This window comes from Diabrotica virgifera, chromosome 5, assembly GCF_917563875.1.
Source record: "Diabrotica virgifera virgifera chromosome 5, PGI_DIABVI_V3a".
Taxonomy (NCBI): Eukaryota; Metazoa; Arthropoda; class Insecta; order Coleoptera; family Chrysomelidae; genus Diabrotica; species Diabrotica virgifera.
In genome coordinates, this window is record NC_065447.1 from 97,195,393 (window position 1) to 97,222,333 (window position 26,941).

A 26,941-nucleotide genomic window follows, 5' to 3' on the forward strand; every position below is an offset into this window, starting at 1 on the left:
ATTATATACCTACTCAAAATCATTTAAAAAAGTAAATTGTATTCAACCCATTATTAATATACCTAGAATATTTGAATGATTTAGTCCCATATATACACAAGAAAGAATCTCCTTCTGCTTTAATTAAGTATTAGTAATGCTATTCTACTGCATATATTTAATTGCAATTATATTCTATGATTTTTGTAACTCTACAGGTATCTACCACATTTTTAAAGAATATATGAAATAAATAGTCATTAAAAATCCAAACGTATTTTTTTTAAATATACACATTTTCAATACATTCCTACTTTCCGAGTTCATTTCAATGCGTGAAGTGAATGAATTTGAATGCAGCATTCTGGGTGACGTCACTCCCGCCATTAGATTCTCGACGCTGATTGGTGGAAAGTTACCATGCAACCTGTCTATTTATGAACCTTGGGTGCGTATAATACAAGTCAACCAGTGATACCAACATAATTAAGTGTGGCATCGTTGCACGAAATTTTAAATATAAAAGATAATAATTAGAAATAGTTATTTACGCGAAAATTGGAGAAATTAATTAAGAGAACAAGAGAAAATAATTATAAAAATAATTAAAGCACTAAAAATGATATTATAACGGGTGGACCATTACAATTATTGGAAATGATAAGTACGAGTTATTACAACTGATTATAAAGGCTAAAATTGAAGGAAAAAGGTGTCCTGGTAGACGATAAATATCGTGGCTGAAAAACATCCACGACTGGATCGGGTTAAAAATATTTAACGTTTTGTTGTCACAGGAAAGAAATTAAGAACCATAATTTGTTAACATGGTATATAACCGCCAAATTGTTCTTAAACAATCTGGCGGATCGAGTGAGTGGATCCAGTATTACATATTGGTACTAGATCTATAAAAATATCATTTTTTTACGTTGACAGATGAAAAACACTTGCCAATTTTTTAAGAGAAGAGGTCACTGCAAATTAAATTTAAAATCGTGGTAACATTTATTTGGTTTATATTATTGTTTTCGCCCAATTTTTAAAAAATGTGAAAACGTAGAATTACCACGTCCGTCGGTCTGTCCGTCCGTAAATTCAACTTCTCCGTTATTATATTAGAGAGAACTACAAATGGGGTGTCGAATAAAAGCTTATATTCCAAGGATAGTACTAAAAGTGAGAAATTTGAACAAGGGCTTTCGTTTTTGGAAATCCAATGAAAGTAGTGTTTTAAAGTCACCGGAGTAGTACAAGTCATATATTATTCGGTCGATCGGATAGCTCAGTGCGACTAGCGGCTGACCCGCACTTCACTTCGCCGTGAGGTATGTGAGTTCAAGCCCACCCAGATGTCATCGGAAAACAAAAAAGGCTAAAGCGTCAGTATAAAATTCTAGATATGAATTGGCGCTTAGACTGGAATATGCGGGCATCTAATCGGCCTATGAGGGAGCAGTACGGCAAGGGATAAGGGCTTGCGGCTCGGTGATACTTCCCCATAGGTCCCTACCGGAAGGGCGTTGACGCCTAAAAGACCGGTGTATACATATATTATTCGACGCACCTTTGCAAGACGAGAACACATATATACTTCCGGTTTCATGACTTCATGTGTGTCCGTCTCTCCATCTGTCCGCGAATATAATTCCTCTGTCGCTACACCAAGTAGAATGACATATGAGGTGTCGAATGAAAGACAATCCAAGGATCGTTATAAAGGTTGACCTAGGTCTTCCGGTTTTAAAAATGCGAACGGAAGTACTATATTAAAGTTACCGAAATAGTATAAGCGATATATCATTTGATGTGCCTCAGCAAGATAAGAACAAAATATATATACTTTTATATAATTTCCGGTTAAAAACTTCTAACTGAAAGTACCATAGTATTATATTCGCAGAAATATTGCATGTGACATACCAATCGAAGAGTATTGAAAAGTCGAGCTTGACTCTTTAGCCCCGGTTTTGAAATAATTTCCGTTTAAACAGTTATGAGCGAAAGTTTAGTAAAAATATTACAACATTAGTGGGGTCCCGGTGAATATGTAACTATTTTAATCCCCCATCCTAATTACAGGCCAATTGGTAACTCTGACCCTCAGGTAATTTTTTCGGTAACCAATCAACTATACCGGTGAATTCGTAACTAAATAAAGGTGTAATCTTGTAGACTTAAAATAAACATAGTGAAAATCTCTTTGCTTTTAAATTATCAGATGGAGTAAAATAATTTATCATTGCTAAACATCTAAATATTGAATTTACAATTACTTGATAAAAACCAAGCTCGTGTAGAGCTATACTTGATGGAAATAATATTTTAAACACGTGTTAATGAAACACTATAACATTGTCTCAATTATTTTATTAAGATATTTCAATTTTTCGTATTTTTTATATGGTAGGGGAGCAAAGTATGCTAAATGTGCAGTCACTCGAGCGCTTTAGGGACCTATTGGGTTGTAAAGAGTAGGCCCTAAAACCAAAAAAAGTTAAGTAAAGTTTTCCATTTTAGTGGGCGCTTGCCATTTTTTAATTTAATTTTCCATTTCCAACAATCGTTTTTTCCGATTATAGCGACATGTATCAATAATTCTAAAAAATGTTTCGAATAAAAGTTACTTATTTTTACGTAAGGAATCCAAATCTGCAATAAAAAATGAGGGTTCCTATTTAAGATTTTAAAGTAACTCCCCACCCCACATCCATGGGGGGTCGTATTTGGTGTCTCTACAGATTTTTCAAAAATATTGGATAAGTGTATTTTACAGTTTTTCGATCTGATGTTCATTTCGCGAAATATCGCGGGATTCGTATTTAAAATATTAAATTTACCCCCCCCCCCTCTCCGTGAGAAGTCGTATTTAGTATCATTCGATAGATTTTAAAAAAATATTGAGCATATATTTTTTAGTTTTTCGATCTGTCATTCATTTCGCGAAATATTCGCTTTTTTCTTGTGAAACTTTGGGACTCACCCATTTCCTTACGCCCGGCTCAAATCGTCAGATTTTTGAAATATACACTCTTTTGCATGTACTTAACCTACCTTATCTTAATCTGACAATTTCGAGTTTTTTTAAGGGTAGATTTTTTTTTTCGGGCCCCCCTTAACGAACTCCCCTGTGTTAAGAGCCAATATATAGTAGAGGTACATCTGCAGGGTACCAGATTTCTCACCATATGCTAATCTGACGCGCTCGAGTGACTGCAAAAATCCCCGCTTGGGCTCCCCTACCAATAGGTACATATGTATAATACAAATATAATGTTTTTAAGCAAACCAAGAAACATTCGGTTTAGATTTAAGGTACTAGATTTAATGTTGTTCTGAAGCTATTTTCTTGTTGCATTTTTGCAATTAACTTTTATGATGGGAAATAAGCCACAATTTTACTAAAAAAATGATTTTATTAACGTTTCGACGCCCAAATCTGGTGTCGTTGTCAAAATATAAAAAATAGTAATACCCGATTTGGGCGTCGAAACGTTAATAAAATAATTTTTTAAATAAAATTGCGGCTTATATCCCACATTCTTCTTTACGTGCCATCTCCGCGACGAAGGTTGGCAATCATCATTGCTATTTTCACTTTCGACACTACAGCCCGAAAGAGTTCAGTTGAGCTGCATCCAAACCATTCTCAGGACTTTTGTGCCAGGACATTTTTCTCCTACCTATGCTGCGCCTTCCTTGAATCTTTCGCTGCATTATTAATTTTAGGAGTTCATATCTGTCACCACGTGTTATATGACCCAAGTATTGAAGTTTTCTTATTTTGATGGAATCCAGTATCTCCCTGCTGTTCTGTATTCTCCTTAGTACTTCTTCATTGGTTATTCTGTCTATCCAGGAGATTCTCAGCATTCTTCTATACGTCCACATTTCAAATGCTTCCAATCTATTGAGGCATTGTTTATTGAGAGTCCATGTCTCCACACCATACAAAAGAACAGAAAATACATAACATTTTAGTACTCGCTTTCTAAGATCTAGGCTGAGGTCTCTACTACACAATATTTGTTTCATATTAGTGAATGCACTTCTAGCCTTTTATATTCTAATTAGGATTTCTTTGGTATAATCGTTTGTTTCACTAATGTTCGTCCCTAAATAGTTATAATTCTGAACTCGTTCTATCTTCTTATTATTTACGTGTAGATTGATGTTTCTAATATTTTTCTTTGATAAAACCATGAATTTCGTTTTCTTCATGTTTAGTGACAGACCAAATTCTTCACTTGTTGCAACAACCTTATTTAAAATTCTTTGTAGATCTGTAATAGTTTCTGCTATTAGTATTGTGTCATCGGCGTATCTAATTTCACATATGGGTAGGCCATTTAATTTTATGCCTGCTACTTCATCTTTTAATGCTTTTTTGAATATTTCTTCGGAGTATGCATTAAACAGTGATGGCGACAAGACACAGCCCTGTCTAACGCTTCTTTTGATTTTTATTTTATTGGTGTTTAAATTATTTATTCTAATGACAGCTTCTTGTTCATGATACAGACTATCTGTTATTCTTATATCTCGTGTGTCGATGTTCTTTGTTCTCAGTAGTTTTATTAACGGATTATGTTTCACCGTATCGAATGCCTTGTTATAATCTAGGAAGCAGACATAGATGTCCTGGTTTACATCTAAAAATCTCTGTATTAGCACATTTACTGCAAATAATGCTTCTCTGTTTCCTTGAGAATTTCTAAATCCCAACTGAGTTTGTCCAATGTTTTGTTCTAACTTTTTGTATATTCTACGATGAATAATCTTTAGAAATACTTTGAGTATGTGGCACAATAGACTGATGGTACGGTGTTCGCAACATTGTCTGGCGTTTCTCTTCTTCGGTATAGTCACAATTGTCGATAAAAGCCATTCTTTAGGTAATATACCTGTTCTATATATGATATTAAATAATTCGACCATTACATGTATATTGCAGTCGGCTATAAGTTGCAATATTTCTGTCGGTATTTCGTCCGGTCCTACAGCTTTCCCAGTTTTCAGTTCTTTAATGGTGTGTTTTACTTCCCTTTCTGTTATTTCTGGTCCAGTCTCTTCAACGAAATATTCGTTATCTCTTGTGCCTCGGTTGTCGTTAAACAGCTGTTCTATATAGTTTGTCCATACCCATATATCCCATCAAAAATAGTTAAATGTATTAGATTTAATCAATGGTTTCGAATTCACCTGAAGAAAGTTTCGAGTTGGCAGGTCAGGTAATAGAAAAGTTACAAATTGGCCGGTGTACATTTTGATTTGAAAATTTTTGTCATTAAAAGTTACCAGTTGGCGCGTGTCCAATTAGTGAAATCGTATATCGATCGGCGCAAAGTTAAACGAAGAGTTCAAATAGTATGGACTTCTGGCTCTACGTTCGATCACTTTAAGTAAAAACCTAAAACTTACGAAGTCCAATTACTTGTTAAATGAAGTCTTGGACTTGGTGAGTTCTTTATAGTAGAAACAAACAAACCCAGACACGTTAAATGCTACTAGGAGCACTCTCGGATCATAATTTTCAATGTATATACATTGTAAATCCCAAATCATGATTTTCACAGTTTATACATTGTAAATTATGATTCGGGATTGCTCCTAGTAGCATTTAGCGTGTCTTGGTTTGTTTGTCTATACTGCATCGTGAATGTAAATTAAGTCTATGTAAAATAGTTTAAGAAACGTTATTTTAAATGTTTGTGTATGAACAATTTGTTCATCATCATCATTCTCTTTGCCTTATCCCTATGCGAGGTCGGCTTCTCTAATTGCATTTCTCCACACAATTCTATCCTGGGTCATATCAATATTAATCCGCTTTACCAACATATCCTGCCTAATCGTCTCCCCCACGTCTTCTTTAGTCTTCCTCTCCTACTCCTTCCAGGAATCTGCACTTCAGCTACTCTTTTTATTGGATGATTACGTCTCAACGTTGAACATGACTAAATCATCTCAACCTATGCATCTCATTTTGGCAACAATTGGTGCCACACCTAGTCTTCCCCTAATATACTCATTTTTAATTTTACCTTTCTTGTCATTCCACTCATCGATCTAAGCATTCTCATTTCCGCCACATGCATTCGTTGTTCCTCTTTCTTTTGCACTGCCCAACATTCAGTTCCGTACATCATAGCCGGTCTTATGGCTGTTTTATAGAAATTTCCTTTCAGCTTCATTGGAACTTTTCTGTCACACAACACACCACTAGCTTCCTTCCACTTCATCCATCCAGCCCTAATTCTACTGCATGCATCGCCATCTATTTCTCCATTACTCTGTAATACCGATCCCAGGTACTTAAAACTATTGCTTTTTACAATCAGTTCGCCATCCAGAGATACCATTTTATTTGTAGTAACTCCAGCTTGAAATGAACATTCTAAATACTCTGTCTTTCTGCTACTAAGTTTTAAACCTTTCTCCTCCAGAGCTCGTGTCCACTGTTCCAGTTTTTGTCCTAAGTCTCTTCTACTATTTCCTACTAACACGACATCATCAGCATACATTAAGCACCATGGAATGTTACCCTCTAGTTTCGCTGTTATCTGGTCCAAAACTAATGAGAATAAATACGGACTAAGCACCGAGCCTTGGTGCAATCCTGCTTTCACATGAAATTTATCAGTCTCTCCCACACCTATCCTAACACTATTCGTTACTCCCTCAGAATCTTCACATAAGCACCAGGGACTCCTTTCTTATTGAGTGCCCACCACAGAATCTCTCGAGGACCTCTACCATATGCTTCCTCAAGATCAATGAATACCATATAAGCGTTTGTTTCTTTACTTCTGTATTTTTCCATCAACTGCCTTATAATGAAAATTGCGTCTGTTCTTGATCTGCCCTGCATAAAGTTAAATTGAATCTCGAATATGTCGGTCTCTTCACGTATCCGTCTATCAATTATTACGGATACGTGAAGAGACCGACCTATCCGAGAAACAATTTGGCTTTATACAGGGCAGATCAACAACAGACGCAATTTTCATTATAAGGCAGTTGAACAATTTGTTATCTAGGCTTAATCGCTTCTTTCTTCTTCCTGTTGGGCGATTTTTTATTGTATTTTCCTGTACTTTGCTGGTGATGCCTCGTGTTGAGCCGAAACTTGTCCAATAAAGACTTTAATATTTAACTTTATAATAAATTTTGTGGTACCTTCTTATAGTTGAGTACTTTGTTACCTTTATACCACATTAGTGAACTATAGATGGATACTGCCTTTTATAATTATATTTTTGTTAGGTGATCCATTATTTTGGATGGCAGACTGGGGTACAAGATTCTACCGTAGTCCTGTTATGAGATTTGTTTCGGGAATAGTATTTTACTGTCACGCTTTCGGCCTATATTTTATAATTACATACGTGCTAGTGATGAAACCACCAGAGGCCATAATTAGAAGTTGCTTTGCTGCAGGTGGAATGCTATTATGCGTAAGTATAAGGCATACGTTTTGAGTTATGTGTTAAGGGCATAGGTGAAAAATGACGCCGGTAATTAATCGGTTTTAATCTGAAAAAACTGATAAACATTTTTGAAAAATTTAAACGCATTGAGCCGTCTAGTTTCAAAACCAGGTAAATCTATTTTTTTCAGATTTTATTTTTATGTTATTTTTATTGAGTTAAAATGCGGATCCATATGTGTGCCAAGCAAGAATGTTCAAAACAATATACATCCTATTCGAATTAATTAGCTAAAGTCAAGGGTGGTTTCAAAACCAGGTAAGCCTTATAGTTTGCAACAAAACCAGGTGTGGTTATTGTTGCTTTGTTGCTGTTATTGAGACAACACGTGTTTTCGTATTATTTTGGGTTGTTTTGTAGTTTTTGTTTTGTTTTGTTCGGTTCTTTGATGGAAACTCAACCCGTAGAGTGTCCTGACTCGGCCAGGAAGGAGAGAAAAGAACCTGAAAGTTGGAAAAGAGCACGAGAAAAGAGGCAAAGGTAAAGCTATTTAACTTTTTGAAGTTATACTTCTTTAGGCGCGATTGAGATTGAGGGTGAATTTATATTAATCTGCGCGCATGCGCACACCGACAGTTTGGTATTAGTCTTTATACGGGCTCTGATTGGGTGTTGAAATGATCTGTCAATAATTGTTCAATATGGAGGTTATCGTTAAACAAAATTGTTGTATAATACATTAGTTTTTATTGTTGTGAGGACAGAAATAAAATCAAATTTATAATTATAGTGACTTTAAATAGTTTTGAAAAGCCACAGGTACGTAATTCTAAATGTTTCAGTTGTATTCCAATAAAAAATTATCTTCATACCTATTTGGAAAATGTAAAAAAAAATAATGTATTTACCTAGTACTTGCTATGCTATACCCCTAGTAGGCAATGCTTTAATTTACATAATCTGATTACGAACAAACTTTCTACAAATTTTCATCTAATGTATCGTTTTCTTACTCTATATATTGTTGTATTTTAATTCGACAAAAATCAAACTAATAAAAATTAATATAAACAAAATGTCAAAAAGTTTTTCAGTTTGTGTATATTCCCACATGACGTATACGCGAAGGTGGTGCAGTTTGAAATCGCTTCGACTCTCGTACGGCGGGATAGACGTGAAGTGGGTTCAAACCCCGAGCAAGTTGTTATTTTTTTTATTTTTTTTATAGGTTTTATGATTGTAAGTATATTATTACATAATTTTTTTCAGAAAATACGTATTTAATTAAAATTTTTGGCAACAATTATTGTTCAGAAATCATTTGTGGCATTTTTCAATGTGTTTGTGTGTGTTTTATTATTTTATTTTTTTAATTTTTGGTATTGTTTTAATAAAAATTTTTGGAAAGTGGTAGAGAAACTGTTTAAAGTATATTGATTTCGTTGAAATCATATAATAGAAGTATAACTTCTTACGTGCGACAAAGTACACATATTCTTTTTTATTTCCTTTTGAAAACTGTGTTATATGCAGTGGCGGATTAAGTTCGTGGCCTGAAGTCAATGCGAGAACAAGAGGCTGTAAGGAAAGTTGAAGGGTTGGTATACAATTAACCCTTATAGTCCTTATTTAAATAATTACTGCTTCATCTGCTACAACATACTTTATTTACAAGTCTTTGAAGTGTATTATAAACAATAACATTATATCAGCCAAACCATTTCGCAATTCTACGTACAATAATATAATTCATTCTCTCGTGTTTTGTCGTCTATTTTATATTTTATTCTTAACTCAAAACAACACGTCTTATGGGTTCACCTGAGTTCAATGTCACTTCACTAATACATATCTTATAAGGTTATTTAAAATTAACTTAAAACATATTATTCTATATAGATTGTCCTAATGATATTACATCTCCCTGTTTTAAAATGAGATATATTCCTCTTTCCCTTTTACAAAATGTTTATGGTTACCTAATACTTCAACCCTATTATTCAATACCTATTTTCAAAAATTAAATTTCCTAACTATCCTAATACCCTAAACATGTATATTATTTTTCCTATTTTAAACCGGTTTTTCCTAATACTAAAAAAAAATGTTTATTATTATCACTAATTCACTTTCTGTTCCGTCTTGCTTTTTAGTCTTTTCTCCATTCACAAAAAAAACAGTGTCCACATAAAAACAGTGACTAAACCTATCCGGATTGTTAACATAGTCTTTTAGTGCCTATAAGCATCTCATATGAGCAGGGGAATAATCTAATCTACCTAAATAATTATAAAAATCTCGTATCTAACTAATATTCCTAAGCTAAGCTAATATTACCTCAAACTCTATTAAATAGTATATATATTATGGTATAAAAAAATAATTTAACGTTACTTTGCTATTTCATCTTATTATTTCAGTCTTATTTTGATTTATTTATATACACCTTACTAACTTTAGAATAATGTACCTATAATAAAAATGTAATCTCTCTAAAAATTTCTAATATTTCTCTAAAAACTTCTAATAACTCTTTTGTAGCTATAATAAAGATTTAATCTCTCTAAAATCTTCTAAAATGTCTCTATAAAACTTTCAATATCTCTCTTGTACCTATAATAAATATTTAATCTATGTTTCTGAATGTCTAAAAATTTCACTTTCTGTGTCCCTTTGCTTACTATATACTAAAACTTATTGTAAGATATTGTCTATCCTTAATTCAAACACTTCCATTTTCCGCGAAAATTTAACCTGAATTCATTATATGCATTTAAAAATAAGTTATTTATAATTTACGTTACTTTAGAAAAAAATTACAACTTTAATTCTTAGACAAAAATTCAATGATTAGCTACTTATTTGCTTAGTATCTTCTTAACTTTGCTTGTTTATTTTGGCATTTTTTTTGTTTCTTCTTTCATTTTTCCCACATATTTTATTAAAAATTCTCTTTTTTTTCTCTTCTTCTTCTTGTCTGTTACTACACTATATATTTTTTCATTTTTCTCCACATATAACACTTCTACAGTGCACATAATTCATCTTCCTATATCATTTCATCATAATAATCATTCCATATACTAGCCACGAAACCTCTGCGTCTTACCTAAATAAAAGCGGGTATACTTTCGTTGCATAGATCAAACTCTTCTACAAATTTCACAACCTCAATCATAATACTCAATACTAATATACTAACCACGAAACCTCTACAATCTACCTTGATAGAAGTGGGTATAACATCGTTGGCTAGATCAAATTCTTTTACAAATTCCACAACCTCAATCCCTTGTTATGAGGCCGTTGTTTATTCACGAATAATCATGAATAAAATAGGTACTCTCAAAACAGAGACTGGGTCTCTAATAAGCTTTCAAGCTTCTATAAATCACTTAGTACCTTCCCAATTTGACAAGAGCAGTGGGTTTCTTATTGTCTCAAGTTGTCTCATAATATTTAGCTTATACTATTGTTAGTTCTTCTTCTTATCTATATAGTTCTTCTCCAAATTCCTTATCTCGACGCATCAGGTCGGTTCGTTAAAAATAAATCTCTTGCTTATAGCAATGTTTGTCTTAAGCTCTTATATTAACGTATGTCATCACTAATCATTATTCGTTAAAAAAAATCATTTATATATCATTTATCACACAAAAATTATTAATTCAGGTTCATATCATACAAAATTTAACACAAAATCGATGAAAATGTACTAAATATACTCAATAAATATCAATATGTAATAAGATAACTGGCTAATAAAAATTCAAGAATAGTATAAATATTCGACAAAAATTCGATAAAAATTCAAAAATAGCATATGCAAAAGTTAGATAAAAATATTCAAAATAAGTTTATATCTCAAAATTCGATAGAAATTTTTGAAAAAAAATTCGATATTCCATAAAATATTCAAAAATAACCGTACTAAAAATCGAAATCTGATAGATTTTTCAAATAAATTCAATAAAAATTCAAAATTCAATAAAAATTCAGTAATAGCATATATAATAAACTTTGATAAAAATATTCTCAAAAATCACTTCATGTTTCAAAATTCATAGATATTCTTAAAAAAAAATCGATACTTCATAAATTATTCAAAAATCAGCAAAGATAAATATTCAATGTTCAATAATAATATGTATATATAAAAAACGAGGGAAGCATTTTCAATAAAGATAGACTACTTACATTTTAACACTTTTGTCTTTTTTCACTGGGTTCGGTTCCTGGGTCCTGGTCTGGTCCATTTTCCGCCGTCGGTGTTTCCAATTTTTGTCGCCCATTTTCAGAAGATTCTCCCAATTAATTTACAGGAGCGCCATGTAAGGAAAGTTGAAGGGTTGGTATACAATTAACCCTTATAGTCCTTATCTAAATAATTACTGCTTCATCTGCTACAACATACTTTATTTACAAGTCTTTGAAGTGTATTATAAACAATAACATTATATCAGCCAAACCATTTCGCAATTCTACGTACAATAATATAATTCATTCTCTCGTGTTTTGTCGTCTATTTTATATTTTATTCTTAACTCAAAACAACACGTCTTATGGGTTCACCTGAGTTCAATGTCACTTCACTAATACATATCTTATAAGGTTATTTAAAATTAACTTAAAACATATTATTCTATATAGATTGTCCTAATGATATTACAAGGCCTCATTGGTTTTTAGGCTTTAAATTTTTTTATTCGATTTATATGGCATTGATAATTTATTATCATGGGTAGCATATTTTTATATGAAATATAACGCCGGTTACCTGAAGAGAAGTTTTTTTGCAACTTGGGCTTAATTAGATGTGTGTGGCTACTACAACAAGGTATTTTTTGCAGATATTGTTCAGATGGATTGCCGAAGAAAATTACTTGCAATCACGGAAATAAGGGAAAGGCATAGCACTGCCAAGAACTTACATACACTGACCAAAGACATTTTCATAGCCAATTTTACAAAACAACTATAAAAAAATCAAACGAGTTGAAAATATATCAAGATTCGTTTATTTTAAAGTATTCAGATACGTTTGAACGAAAATCCTGTAAAATCTTAAACAATGCAAGAGGAAAAAACAAGATGAGTGCTAATTATTCTGTGCACAAAAAGTCCTCGAAGAAAAGAGTCCGTGTGTGAAAAAGGCGTTTTTAGATACATTAAGAATCAATCCCAATCGTTTGCTGGGTGTTCTAACCAGAATCTTATAACACCGGTGATCTACCACAAGAAAAAGGGGCGGGAATCGGAAGCGCATTTTATTTTTAGGAAAAAGAGAATCAGTTATCACTTTTATCAAAACGTTTAATGTATTTGAAAGCCACTAATATAGGTCTAAAACTACTTCTCGCCAGTATCTGACTTCAGATGTAAACATTAAGAAAATGTGGCGCCTCTACAACGCTGAGATCCAAGAGGAGGACCGGGTAAAAGAATCGTATTTTAGATATGTTTTTAATACAAATTTTAACTTGGGATTTGGTAGCTTAAGGACTGATGAATGCTCCACATTCCTTTTCTTGGATGAAAGAATTAAGCATTGTGATGACGTACAAACCAAAACAAACTTGATGGCGCAAAAGAGAGTGCACAAGTTAAAAGCAAAAGCTGTCTATCAGCTTCTAAAAGAAAAACGGGACGATTTATTGACGGTATCCTTCGATTGTCAAAAAAATCAAGTCCTACTCAAAGTGACAGACCAATTTAACCATTGCCGTTGGTGACTTAAAATGCAAGCAAACCAAAGAAAATGTATTCATATACTACTGGACAGAAGACCAACACGGAAGAAGTGCAAATGAAATAGCATCTGCTGTTTTTGATTGCCTAATGAAACTGAACATTCCTGAAACTGTGAAAACTATCCGCCTTGTCTCCAACGGATGTGGAGGGTAAAATTAAAATTATTTTATGATGAGTATGACAGCATTTTGGCTGTGGAAAAAAGCTCCTGTAACTGTGGAAAGAGCAGAGTTTGTGTTTCCCATAGAGGGCCATTCTTTTCTCCCATCCGATCGGGTATTTGGTAGAATCGAGAAGGAGATCAGGAGAAAACCAGTGATCATTGAACCAGCTGAATACGTTGAAGATTTTTCTCACTATGGGACTATGATTCCACTGTATGGCTTAAACTATGATTGGAAATCAAACTTCGACGTGGTGCGACCTCCTGCCCAGTGGCACTTCCAGTTTAATCCTTCGAAAATTTTCCACTTCAAGCGAAGATCCAAGGGCAACGAAGTTCTTATCAAAGGAGAGGTTAACTACAGATCAGATTTTTGCCAGTACAAGGGATTTTGTAAAAAGGGAAGTAATTTTCAAGGTATAAATGATCCTCAGCTCATTGCTACAACACAGGGACAGTTTTCGAGCTAAAAGCCACAGATGCGAGGAAGTTACTGGAAAAATATTTCGGGGAAGATTGGAGGTCTTTAGGCAATTTTGAATATTACCAAAGGATCGTAGAAGTGATCAGTTGGCAGCTGAAGATAACCAAAACGATGACGACATTTGCCAGCACCTCATTGAAGAAGACCGCCTAGTAATCTAACCACTCGATTTTGTTACATTTCAATAAACGAAATGAAAAATATAAAAATTGCACTTTTTTTGAGTTTTTTATAAATTAATAATTTAATACTATAAATAGCTCAAACTTATGCAAAAAATTTCTTTTATTGATACTTAGTTTCAAATCCATATAAATCAGCTACAGTTTGTTTCAAAACAAGATAGATCCACAACATTGGTTGCAAAACCAGATACACTACTAAAATTGGTTTCAAAACCAGGTAGATCCAGATTTTTTTCAAAAACTAATTATTGGTCAAAAGTGAAAACACAGTCAATGATGTATTCATCTATGAACAATTTATATAAAATATTTAACCCTTAAGTACTAATACCCCGTCACTCAGACGGCATCGCTTGTCGAAAGTGGGATTTTTCCTTCCTAGAAAATTTTGAAGGTCACCCGTTTATGACTTTTCAAGTTGGGTTGTTCTTTAATAGTATTGAATTCGGCACATTGCTGCAGGTTGTTATTCGAAAGATATTTAGGCTCAAAGTGTGATTTCCGTCTAATAGACGGGGTGTTAATGTTTGTGCCCAGTTCGTCATTACACATAATGTGCCCCAGTTCGTAAAAAAACATCAAGTAAGGTAATAAACACCCTGAGGAAACTCTTTTGAAATGGTTGGATGAGGTAGAAGACGACATAAGAGAAGTGGAATCATTTTGTGATGAAAATGTTGCCACTGACTACCATTGCTACACTGTACTAACTATAGTACCTGTCAGTTTTTTTTTGTTTTAACATTTTTTAAAAACCTTTTTATTTTTATTTTTCTTACTTTTTCTTTAACGCGATTATAAATTTTTATTAAGATCCTTTAATTTGTTTAATTTTTATCACACTTTTTTTAGGAGTAAAAAGGTACACAAACAATCTTCCATTTTTGTTATAATGTATTTTTATTTTAATAAATACAGAAAAACTAGATTAATTACTGTATTTTTTAGATAATCAATACTTTCAGTAAGTCATCAAGATTTTTTTTTGCATTAAAATATTTAACAAAAACAAAAATTACCACTAAAATGTTAAACCCGTCTGTCAGGCGGTTAGTTAGTGTTTACGCCATTGATTTAAGATGTTAGTACTTAAGGGTTAAAAAATAAATAAATAGAAAACAAGCTAGTTATAAGTTTTTCCTTCTTCCTGAACAATTTGTAAAAAGTGACTTACCTGGTTTTGAAACTAGACGGCTCAATGAAAGATTACAATATTACTGAGGGCCGAAAGTCCCCGAAATCTTCTAAAATGTATACTGTAATTAGTTACAGGTGCGAAATTAAAAGAGAAAATTTAGTGTGATTCTTAATTGCAAATGTTTCATTTAAAACAATTTTATATCTTCATTTATTTTTATTTATTCTAATGGAATTTCGATCGTCGGTAATAACGTTTCTTTCTGCGTTTAAATTTTTCCAAAAAAAACTTTCAGGGGATTCAATATAGCACGAAAACATGTTTTGTTTCGGAATAATTCAAACAAGCTTATATTTTTCTACAGCTTTTTTGTTAGTTTATATATGATTCAATAAATTGTGTTTTGACTAGGAAAGTTTTGGGGTCGTTCTGATTTCTTTTTTTATATATGGATTTTGGGTTGTTGAATCCGAATATGAGGTTTGCGGACAAAATTTATTGACGGAATGTTAAAAAAATCGCGAAAAAAGCGAAATATTTCAGCTTTTTTCCGCTTTTTTGCTAAAATCTCGAAAACTATAAACTTTTAGTAAATAGTCTGTTAACCGAAATTAAATTACTTAAAATTATCTACAAATTTCACTATTTATTTTTTTTTTTCAGACGAACCGTTCGGTCTAAAGTACAAGTTGAAAATTGCCAAATTTTAACGATCTCGGCAAAACCCACTTTTTACATTCCAAAACTTTATTTTTTATTCGAATGCTGTCGTTTGATAACTTTCTCCTAGTTTTCTGTACAAATAATAAATGTTAGTTCATAGGTATGGTATGTCTCTTGCGACAGCTTCCATGAGTCCATTCCGTCCTAAGGGGCTGGGAATATCTCTGCTTTTCCCTTAGAGCCACAGAAGATCAGGCACAGATGGAGGCACAGTTTCAGTTGGTGTGAACATTGCCTTTGGATCTGTTATCTTGATTTCTGATAAACATTGAGGTTTTGTCCTTTTAAAATGAATTAGTTGAATAGCTCCCTGACTTCCATAAACCTCAGGCGCGGGTTTCTTTTTTATCCGAGGAATTGATGGAGCTACTGCATGTTTTGGTGCAATACAAGAAATGCCACATATGACGTGAAAAGTGTGGTATTCGTCGATTGTATGTACGTTAAAATCAGCATTATCATACACCGGCTGTGTAAAACACGGCAGGTCAATTTTCTTCGGATCGCCTGCGAATGCTGACACTTCCAGGCGAACAGCTTCTGTATAGGATGAACAAATCCCCAAAGAGGAAACTATAGCAACCTATTTTCCTGAGCCGTAATTTTTGTAGAAAAAATAGCCAAACCTGCAAGAAATGGTGGGACCAACTATCTGGGCCTTAATGCCCCTACAAGACTTTGAGCAAGCGCGTTGCTTATCTGGAAGTGTCAGCAATCGCAGGCGATCCGCAGAAAATTGACCAGCCTTTCTTTACACAACAGGTGTACGAAAACGCTGATTTTAACCCTTTCTATGCCAGGCCTTAATTTGCATGTTGGTCACTCAATCCCAAAGGTTTTTTCATGCTTAGAGTCCCATTGCTTAATATATACGTCGCACATAAATAAACAAATAAATGACCATAACATGTTTTTAATGAGTTTTTTTTAACCAACTTAAACGTTTTCTTTTTAAAAGTACTCATCAGAGAGCAAAACCAACTTGAAAAAATGTAACTAACTTAAAAAAAAATAATGTAATGTAAATTAACATTAAAAGTTTTCTTTTGTGTGGTACTCCTCAAAACATGACACTATGCAAAGGTCGACTCCGCATATTGCACATATGTATCTCGATTCGCTTCTTTCTTCTGGTCTTTTCTGTGGCTACAAACGCTTCACCTTCTTGCAGCTACCTATAAGCGTTGTCACCAGTGCTACAATATAATATAGCATATATCTAAAATATGTAAACAAATATATACGGCAATGTGTCCGCATGACCTGTCCTAGGCGCCAAAATTTTGAGGCTTTAGGAACAATAATCTAACATTTTCGGACATATTTTTACGGCATTGGGACACCAGTGAGTCTAAAATTTTATAAGCAACGCATATTTTCGGCTTTGGCCGAAACACTTTGAACCATAACACCTTGAACGTATACAGGGTGAGGCAGATAAAAGTCCTATTAGAAATATCTCGAGAACTAAAGTAACCAGAATCATGAAAATTGGAATGAAGAGGTTTTGAAGAGTGATCTCTTTAATGAAAATAATTTCATCGATTTGCTACTTCCGGTTATACCGGAAGTGGCTTATAACTTCGTTGTTTTAAATGGAACATCCTGTATATTTTTACATTTTTGGATTCTCCTGGATGTCTTCTTTCTTAAAATATAAGGTTTTGTAATGTAATACAGGGTAGTTTAAAAGATAATTACGTTTTTTTTTCTTAATTTCTTAGCAAAATTCACACCCTGTAGAATTGTAGTAGTTTGACATCAAAAACTTTACTCATGCTCAAATGATTTTTAATATAGTCTTCTATTGTTAAAAATTGTTAGTATAGCTAAATGTTGAATTGTACTATACAGGGTTGGTCGAAACTCGGAAAGGGTATTTTCTGAGTTTTCTTAAATGGGACACCCTATATTTTATTATAGTAATGAAATGATATTTTATGCTACTTTTTTATTTCTTAAGCATTCCCTATACCTAACTGCTTTAATTTGTGAGTTATTGGTGATTCAAACCAAACATTAATTTCAACAAAAAATACGTGAAATTTTATTAGGTTGGCCGTGAAAATATTCAATACAAATAATTTTTCGGAAATAAATACATATTAATATTGACTGATCTTTAAAATTGCCAATAATGGTTGAGCTATCAAAATACCTACGTAGTTAACATTCTTGGCGCGATTAACAATTAAGCACAAATTAAAGCATTTAGGTATAGGGAATGCTTAAGAAATAAAAAAATACCATAAAATGTATTTTTATTGCAATACTAAAATTCAGGGTGTTCCATTTAAGAAAATTCAGAAAATCCTCATTCCGAGTTTCGACCAACCCTGTACACTAAAATTTAACATTTACCTATACTAATAATTTTTAGTAATAGTAGACTATATTAAAAATCATTTTAACATAAACAGAGTTTTTGATATCCAACTACTACAATTCTACAGGGTGTGAAAGTTGCTACGAAATTAATAAAAAAACGTAATTAGCTTTTAAACTACCCTGTATAATATTACAAAACCGCATATTTTAAGAAAGAATACATCGAGTAGAATCTAAAAATGTAAAAATATACAGGGTGTTCCATTAAAAAAAACGAAGTTATAAGCAACTTCCGGTATAACCGGAAGTGGAAAATTGATGAAAATATTTTCATATAGATCACCCTTCAAAACCCGTTCATTCCAATTTTCATGATTCTGTTGCCTTTAGTTCTCTAAATATTTCTAATAGGCCAGTTATCTGCCTCACCCTATATACATACGGCGGCTGTGAATACAGACCCACTTTTTCAAAAACATATATATGAAGCGTTGGGACAGAATGGGTTAACGTACATACAATCGACGGATACCACACTTTTTACGTCATGGGTGCATTTCTTTTAGTACACCAAAACATGCAATAGCTCCTAACCAATCCATACCTCGGCTAAAAACTAAACTCGCACCTGAGATTTATGGAACTCAGAGAGCTGTTCAACTAATACATTTTATAAGGACAAAACCTCAAAGTTTATCAGAAATCAAGATCTGAAGGGAATGTTCACACCAACTGAAACTGTGACTCCATCTGTGCCTGATCTTCTGTGGCTCTATGGGAAACGCAGAGACATTCTCGGTATTTTAGGATGGAATGGATTCATGAAAGCTGTGAGAAGAGACATACCATATTCATATTATGAACTAACATTTATTATTTGTACAGAAAACTAGGAGAAATTTATCAAATAACAGCATTCTAATAAAAACTAAAGTTTTGGAATATAAAAAGTGGGTTTTGCCGAGACCATTAAAAATTGGCAATTTTCAACTTGCACTTTAGACCGAACGGTTCGTCTGAAAAAAAAGTACATAGTGATATTTGTAGATAATTTAAGTACTTTAATTTCTGTTAACAGACCATTTACTAAAAGTTAACAGTTTTCGAGATTTGAGCAAAAAGCGGGAAAAACTGAACTTTTTCGATTTTTTCGCGATTTTTTCAATGTTCCGGCAAGACATTTTGTCCGCAAACCTCATATTCGGCAAAACTTTCCCACTAGGGAGCTCGTAGAGTACAAATTGACTGAATCAATATGCAAAAAGTAAAAAGTTCTACTCACAGATTTTGCCGCTAACGGCGCTAACTGTTTATTAATTATTTAAACAATAACAATTGTTTTGTATAAATGATTTTAAAAATATCGTTGAATTCAAAATTTTACTTTTTCAAATATGTTTCTATTTTGTTTTTGGTTATGCTGAATCCGAATACGGCATTACAATTTAAAAATTCTTAAACAGAAGCTCGTATATCTGCGTAGCTAGGAACCACATGGGAAATTTTTTATTATCAATTTTACGAAAAAAAGTTATTTTTCACAAAATGTTCTACATAGTCTATGTCTATAATCTAAAACTCAACCATCAGATATCAAATTTTATCAATTTTATACGAGTTATGTCAAAAACCTTTGTTTTCAGTCAAAATAACTTTTGGGTCCTTTCTATTAAAATATTATGTTTTTCATTGATACTTTACGACAGAAAATGCAAATTTGTTTAAATAAACACCAAATCACTGTAAAATCGCATAAAATAACATTTTGAGAAAAAAGAAGAAGAAGAATTGTTAACCTTAAATATCTTATTTTACGTCCCGCAGAAGCTATATACCAATTTTCAGACAAATCGGAGATCCAAAATTTTTTGCCTGAGTGATTTGACATGGAATGTACCATTTACATTGAAATTTACAGGTAAAAAACGTCCAACCCACTTGAACGTTTTTAATGCAAAAAATACATACTAATTTTAGTCTATCCTGAAGAGTTGAAATGATTCAAACCACTTGGCACGTTTCAACGGTGATTTTAATAAGGTTGTTGAAATAAATTTGTGTGTTTTAAAAAAAGCTCAAACCACTTGAACTTATTATTATTCATATTAGAAATCTCAGTTAGGCATGGTTGTGGGTTAGATTATTGACGATTTTATTAGAAAGAGGTAGTGTTTTCGCTTGGACGGTTTCTGCACAGTACAGAAACATTACTTATTTTTCCCGATTTACTTCGTCGAAAAATTTCCCCGGAAAATGCTGGTTTATCCAAAAAAAATTTAATTTTCAACTAAAGTTAGTAAAAAAATATAATTGTTTATCAATAATGAAATAACTTGGAAATATAAAAGGTGTTTCCGTATATATTACAATTCCAGAAGCCGATCTTTTTCTTTAGGTGCCGTCTTCTACCGAAGGTTGGCGACCATCAAACGATGGGTTTCTCTGTTTTGTGCCGCATGTATTATGTTCGCAACTTCTGGTATTTGAAACCATTCTCTCAAGTTTCTCTGCCAGGATTTTTTCTTTCTGCCCAAACCTCTTCTACCTTAAATCTTGCCTTCCACGATTAGCTGTAGCAGACTCTACTTAGCATTTCGTGGCGCGCCATCGGAGGTTAACGCTTAGGTTGCGGTTGCTTCGGCCAGAATCCGAAAGAAATAGAATAAACAGTTTAGCAACAATTGAATTGTTAATTACCAATCAAATGTCGCTATAATAACCATAATAATTAGGATACATAAGAATAACTATGATTTTTGTATAAAAGAGCAATACACCTATCTAATGTACTTTACAGAATTGAAATTGGACCATGTAGACGGCCTCAGGAATATTTTAAAATTATAAACAATTTTCTGGCATATAAACAAATGGTAAATATTCAATTAAATTAAAACATGAAAACGGTATTGGAAAACAATCGGCAGGACCCTTCTATTAAAAGAAAAAACGTTTAATTGTGATGGGTGGTTCCTGAGATACAAATTGTGAAAATTGACCGGCATTTACGCCAAAGATGTAAACAATAGGATAATAATTTTCAAGCCACCACCTTTTAATTTTTGTCGTCATTCTCCACTTCAATTTTTGTATCTTTAAAATGGTCACAACATATATTATTATAATAAAAACTATCGATATTACGAGTGAAAATTGCCAAAAGTAGCAAAATTCCAATCAAAAATTAGGTTGGTGAAAATGTAATCTCAAAGTTCAAAATACGTTAAAAAAATGTATTTTCTCAGCTTCTCATCGAGCAATTTTCTTCATTCTTTTTTTGTTCCCAAGTAACTCGAGTAGAGCCATATAGCTAAAGCATTTTTAAATGTCGACTTGGCAACGTGGCATTGAAAGTGTTAAAGTGTTTGATTTTTCGCCAACGATAAACCCGAAAATTTCGAGAATTTTTGCGAAAAATAAATGTTAACTGACAGTACCAGGTGATTATAAAGTGAAGAACAATAAAATAAGTGTAAATTCACTGCAAAAAAGTGATATTCGGCGTTAAAAACAATACTGAAACCAAGAAAAACAAGTAAGGTTATATTTATAAGATAAATAAAACAGCTAGTTCTACAGCTGAAGTCCGGTTCGAATACAAAGCGGTGTTACCAAACCTCAATTAAAGCGAATAATCATTGGAAAGCGTAACTTAATAAAGTTTAGAGAGAAGCTGATTGCACTGAGAGGGGTGGATATTTCTGAAGGGTTGAACTGGATATCATCCCCTATCGCGGTGCAAAGAATATTCTCGCGAAACTAGGGCAACATCAAGAAAAGTGAAATCTTATAAATATGACAGACTCAGATGATACGTATTCGGAGGGAGGCAAAAGAAAAGCAGGAACTTGGGATAATGTATTCAAAAAACGGAATGATGCAAACCCAGAAATGCTAGCCCAAATGATGGATTTGCTAAAAGGACTGGCTGAGGATACAAAGGAAATAAAAAATCAACAGAAAAAGCAGGCGGAAACCATGCATATGCTAACTGAAGAACTAAAAGAGCTCAAAGAAGAACAAAAGGAGTATAGAAGAGAAATAGGAGAACTAAAACTAGCTAATGAAAAAGCGATTAAAGAGATAAATCAGCTGCAAAACCAATTAAGCAATACGAATATAAGATTACAAAAATTAGAAGTAGAAAAACGAAAAAGAAACATTGTGATTCAAGGACTTCAAATTGACACGGACAATCCCAATATACTAAAGAATAAAGTAGAAAGTTTCATAGACAAAGAAATGGGACTTAAAGTAAGGGAAAATGATACAAGAAAGCTGAGAGACACAACATGTCTAGTAGAGTTGGATAATAAATACGAAAAGTCAAAAGAAATGCAAAATAAACTGAAGCTTAACCAGCGCAACAAAGGAAAAATCACAAAAATAGGGTACCAGAGATTAATAGTAAACAATGAACTATGGAAATGGAACAAAGAAAGCTGGCAATTGGAAAAAATAAAAGAAGACTCAAAAAACTACAATCAGATGCAGACGAAGATGAATCAACAAAGACGACACCGCAGGGAACACGGACACAAAAAAAGGAAATCAAAAAACAAATTAATAAAATAACAGAAGAAATGGTAAAAGCAACAACTTGGAATATAAGTGGATCCTATCAGGAAGGAAAGCTGAAGCATTTAATAAACTAAGTCAAGAAATGTAAGCTTGATCTAGTAGCTCTACAAGAGACAAAACAATTGGGGCAGGGTAGCCAGGAAATTGACGACTATATATTTGTCAATAGCGGAGGCACTAACAGACTGCTGGGTACAGGTTTTATAATAAGTAAAAAATTGAAAGAATTTGCTTCAGACTTTAAAGCAATTTCGGACAGGATGTGCACTCTCAGATTAAAAGGTAAATACCAAAAAATAACATTTGTTAATATACATGCCCCCTCGGAGGAAAAAGGAATGGATCTGAAAGAGCAATTTTATAGCAAATTAGATGAAGTATATGAGGCTATACCCAGGTATGATATGAAGATCATTTTAGGAGACGCTAATGCCAAAATAGGCAGAGAAGAAATATTAATAAAATAAGAAAATCTACGGTTTCGTTTTGATTAAAATCTGTCTTCCTCCATCCCCCGATAGCACTATTTCTAGGTCTACCTGCTGTCAAGGAGGCTCTAAGGAAGACAGATTTTTACCATTCCGACCGTAGATTGTCGATATAAAATAAAATAATTTATATCGCAGTATGGATAGAACGCCCTCTAACGAGGAATAAGCGAAATTAATTTCGACTCAATTCAAGCTTTCTGCTTAACCCAGGTATAACATACCAAAAGGCACCGCCAGAAAAACATTCCACTTTGCGGTTCAGAGAGCCCATATGAAACGAGTCTTTGTACTCTATGCAGAGTATGGCATTAACAAAATTAAAGAAATATTAATGCCCACTATAGGCAAGCACAGTTTACATCCAGATACTAACGAAAATGGATATTCCCTGGTAGATTTTGCCAAAGAAAAGGGACTGATAATAAAAAGTACGTACCACCAACGAAATGACATTTATAAGGGAACATGGAAATCTCCAGACGGCCGTACAGTCAACCAGATCGACCATGTTTTAATTGAGAAAAACGAAGAACACTGCATAACAAAGGTGAGAACATATAGAGGACTTGATATGGACTCAGACCACTATTTGGTCGGAATATGGATAAAAAAATTAGTATCAATTCTTCGAAACAAAAAGAGATTAAAATACGAAAGAAACAAACCAATCATATTACAGGCAGAATGTGAGCAAACGTTGTATGGACAAATTATTAACAACAAATTAGAGAGCATAGTGGATGAAAGGAATGTAGAATGCATGTGGGGAACATTAAAAGATGTAATTAAAGAAACAGCAAATATTTCCAGCACCAATGACAACAAAAAGAAAAAACAAAAAGAATGGTTTGATGAAGAATGTGAACAATCATTGGAAGAACGGGCCAAGCTACGATTAAAAATGATAACTTAAGGAACAAGAGAAGCGCAGGAAAATTACACTACACAAAGAAATAGAACCAAAAAAATAAAAAAAATATTACCAGAAAAAAAAAAGGAAACATTATGAAGCTAAACTGACAAATAAAGAGGAAAGCTTACAAAAATAATCAAACTAGGAACCTGTACCAAGGGATAAAAAATGAGAAACGAGGGTACCAACCGAAAACTGTACATTATAAAGGCAAAAATGGAGAAATGATTATGGGTGAACCAGAGATATTAGCACGCTGGAAGCAGTAATTTGATGAGCTTCTAAATGGACCTGAAAAGACAGACGATAATAACGAGGAAACAGAGGATCTAGTAAATGAAATACAAAATCAACAGGGTGAAGAGCAGGCTCCGACTATAAGCGAAATTCAGAACATCATGGATAAATTAAAAATGAACAAAAGCCCAGGAAGCGACGGCATAACGGCTGAAATGATTAAATTTGGAGGAAATCAGTTAGTAGAGAAAATCCATAAACTAATTAATAATATATGGGAACAAGAAATACTACCTGAGGAATGGACAGAAGCAATACTGTGTCCTATTCACAAAAAAGGAAATATGGCTGATTGTCAGAATTATCGAGGCATAGCGCTGCTAAACATAACGTATAAAATATTGGCTATGCATATTAAAAACAGATTAACAACGAAGGTTGATAAAAGCATAGGAGAATATCAAAGAGGATTCAGAAAAGGCAGAAGTACTGTGGATCAGGTCTTCACACTACGAGAAATACAGGCTGAAAGTTACGAATATAATAAAGACACCATGGTTTTTTTCATTGACTTTAAACAGGCTTTCGATCAAGTGAAAAGAAGCGAGTTGAGGTCAAACAAGGAGTGCGGCAGGGTGATCCATTATCGTCTATAATGTTTAGCATATTACTAGAAAAGGTTATACAGGAAGCAAACATTAATAGTACAGGTCTGATCTACCACAAAAAACATCAGTGCTTGGCATTCGCAGACGATTTGGTAATCTTGGCTAGGAGCCAAATAGAACTTATAGAAACAGTCATGAAACTCGAGGAGAGGGCAGCAACCAAAGGATTGTATATAAATGAAGCAAAAACAAAGTATATTGAATGGACAAATAAGCAATTCGTTCGGGGGCAATACATAACAATAACAACAGCGAAGGGAACACAGTATAAATTCAAAGGAGTTGAGAGATTTGAGTACTTAGGAACTGTCTTAACAAGAGATCCTAACTGTGAAGAAGAAATACAAAAGAGAATTATGTCGGGCAACAGCGCTATATTTACTCCTAATGGGTTGTTAAAAAGTAAAAATATATCACGAAGAGCAAAACTAAGAACTTACAAGACCGTAATAAGGCCGATAGTAACGTATGCTTCTGAAACATGGGTCACAAAAAAAAAACATCAAGAGTTTTTATTAGTTTGGGAGAGGAAAATACTGCGCAAAATCTTCGGTGGGAAAAACTTAAATGGACAATGGGTAAGAAGAACAAATAAGGAACTAACTGAGCTCTATCAAGATCCTAACATACTAGCAGTAATTAATGCGCAAAAACTTAGATGGTTGGGCCATGTGTAGAGGATGATTCCATCTAGAATTCCCAGAATGGTACTATCTAGTGCATTGGCAGGGAAAAGACGAAGAGGAAGACCAAGGTCACGATGAAGTAATGGAGTTGGAGAAGATATGAGAAGAATTAACGTAAGGAACTGGGAAAGAAAAGCGACTGACAGAAGGGAGTGGAAAATAATAGTACATCAAGCCATGGGCCTACTAGGCTCGTAGTGCTTACATATTATTATATTATTTTTAAATGTCACAGCTGCCTTTGTTTTGTTATAATAGATTAAATTATTTATAAGAAAAGAAAATTACATATTTTTTCCAGTTGTAGACTTTTTTGATAAACTTTCAACAAGTGTACCGCTTAACGTTAAAAACACAAATATTGTCGTTTGAAAGTTTATAATTATTTAGACAATATTTATTAGAACCAATTAAAAATTTTTGTTATAATAAATAAATAAATTTAATATAACAAAACAAAAGCAACTTTGTCATCTACTAATGCGTTGGTTAAATGGCTCAACTCGAGTTACTTGGGAACAAAAAAAAAAGAATGAAGACGATTGCTCCATGGGAAGCCGAGAAAATGCATTTTTTAACATATACCGATTTTGAACTTTAAGATTACATATTCTCCAACCTAATTTTTGATTGGAATTTTGCTATTTTTGGCAATTTTCACTCGTAATATTAACAGTTTTTCTTATATTAATATAATATGTTGTCAGTATTTTAAAGATATAAAAATTGGAGTGGAGAAAGACGTCAAAAATTAAAAGATGGTGGTTCGAAAACTGTGATCCTATTGTTTATATCTTTGCCGTAAATGCCGGTCAACTTTGACCGGTTCTATCTCAGGAACCACTCATCACAATTAAACGTTTTTTCTTTTAAAAGAAGGGCCCTGCCAATTTTTTCCAATACCGTTTTCATGTTTTAAATTGATTTAATATTTCCCGAGATATTCTATTTGTTTATAAGCCAAAAAATTGTTAATAATTTTAAAATAATTCAAAGTATTTCATATTACCAAGGTATTTAATTATTGATCAACAATTACTGATCTAAAATTTTAGTTGAAAATTAAAGATTTTGTTGGAAAAACCCGCATTCTCCGGGAAAAATTTTCGCAGAAATAAATCGTGAAAAAACGTCTCTATGCAGAATTTAGTTACGATGAATTTTTATTTAGGTGTTTTTGGTGT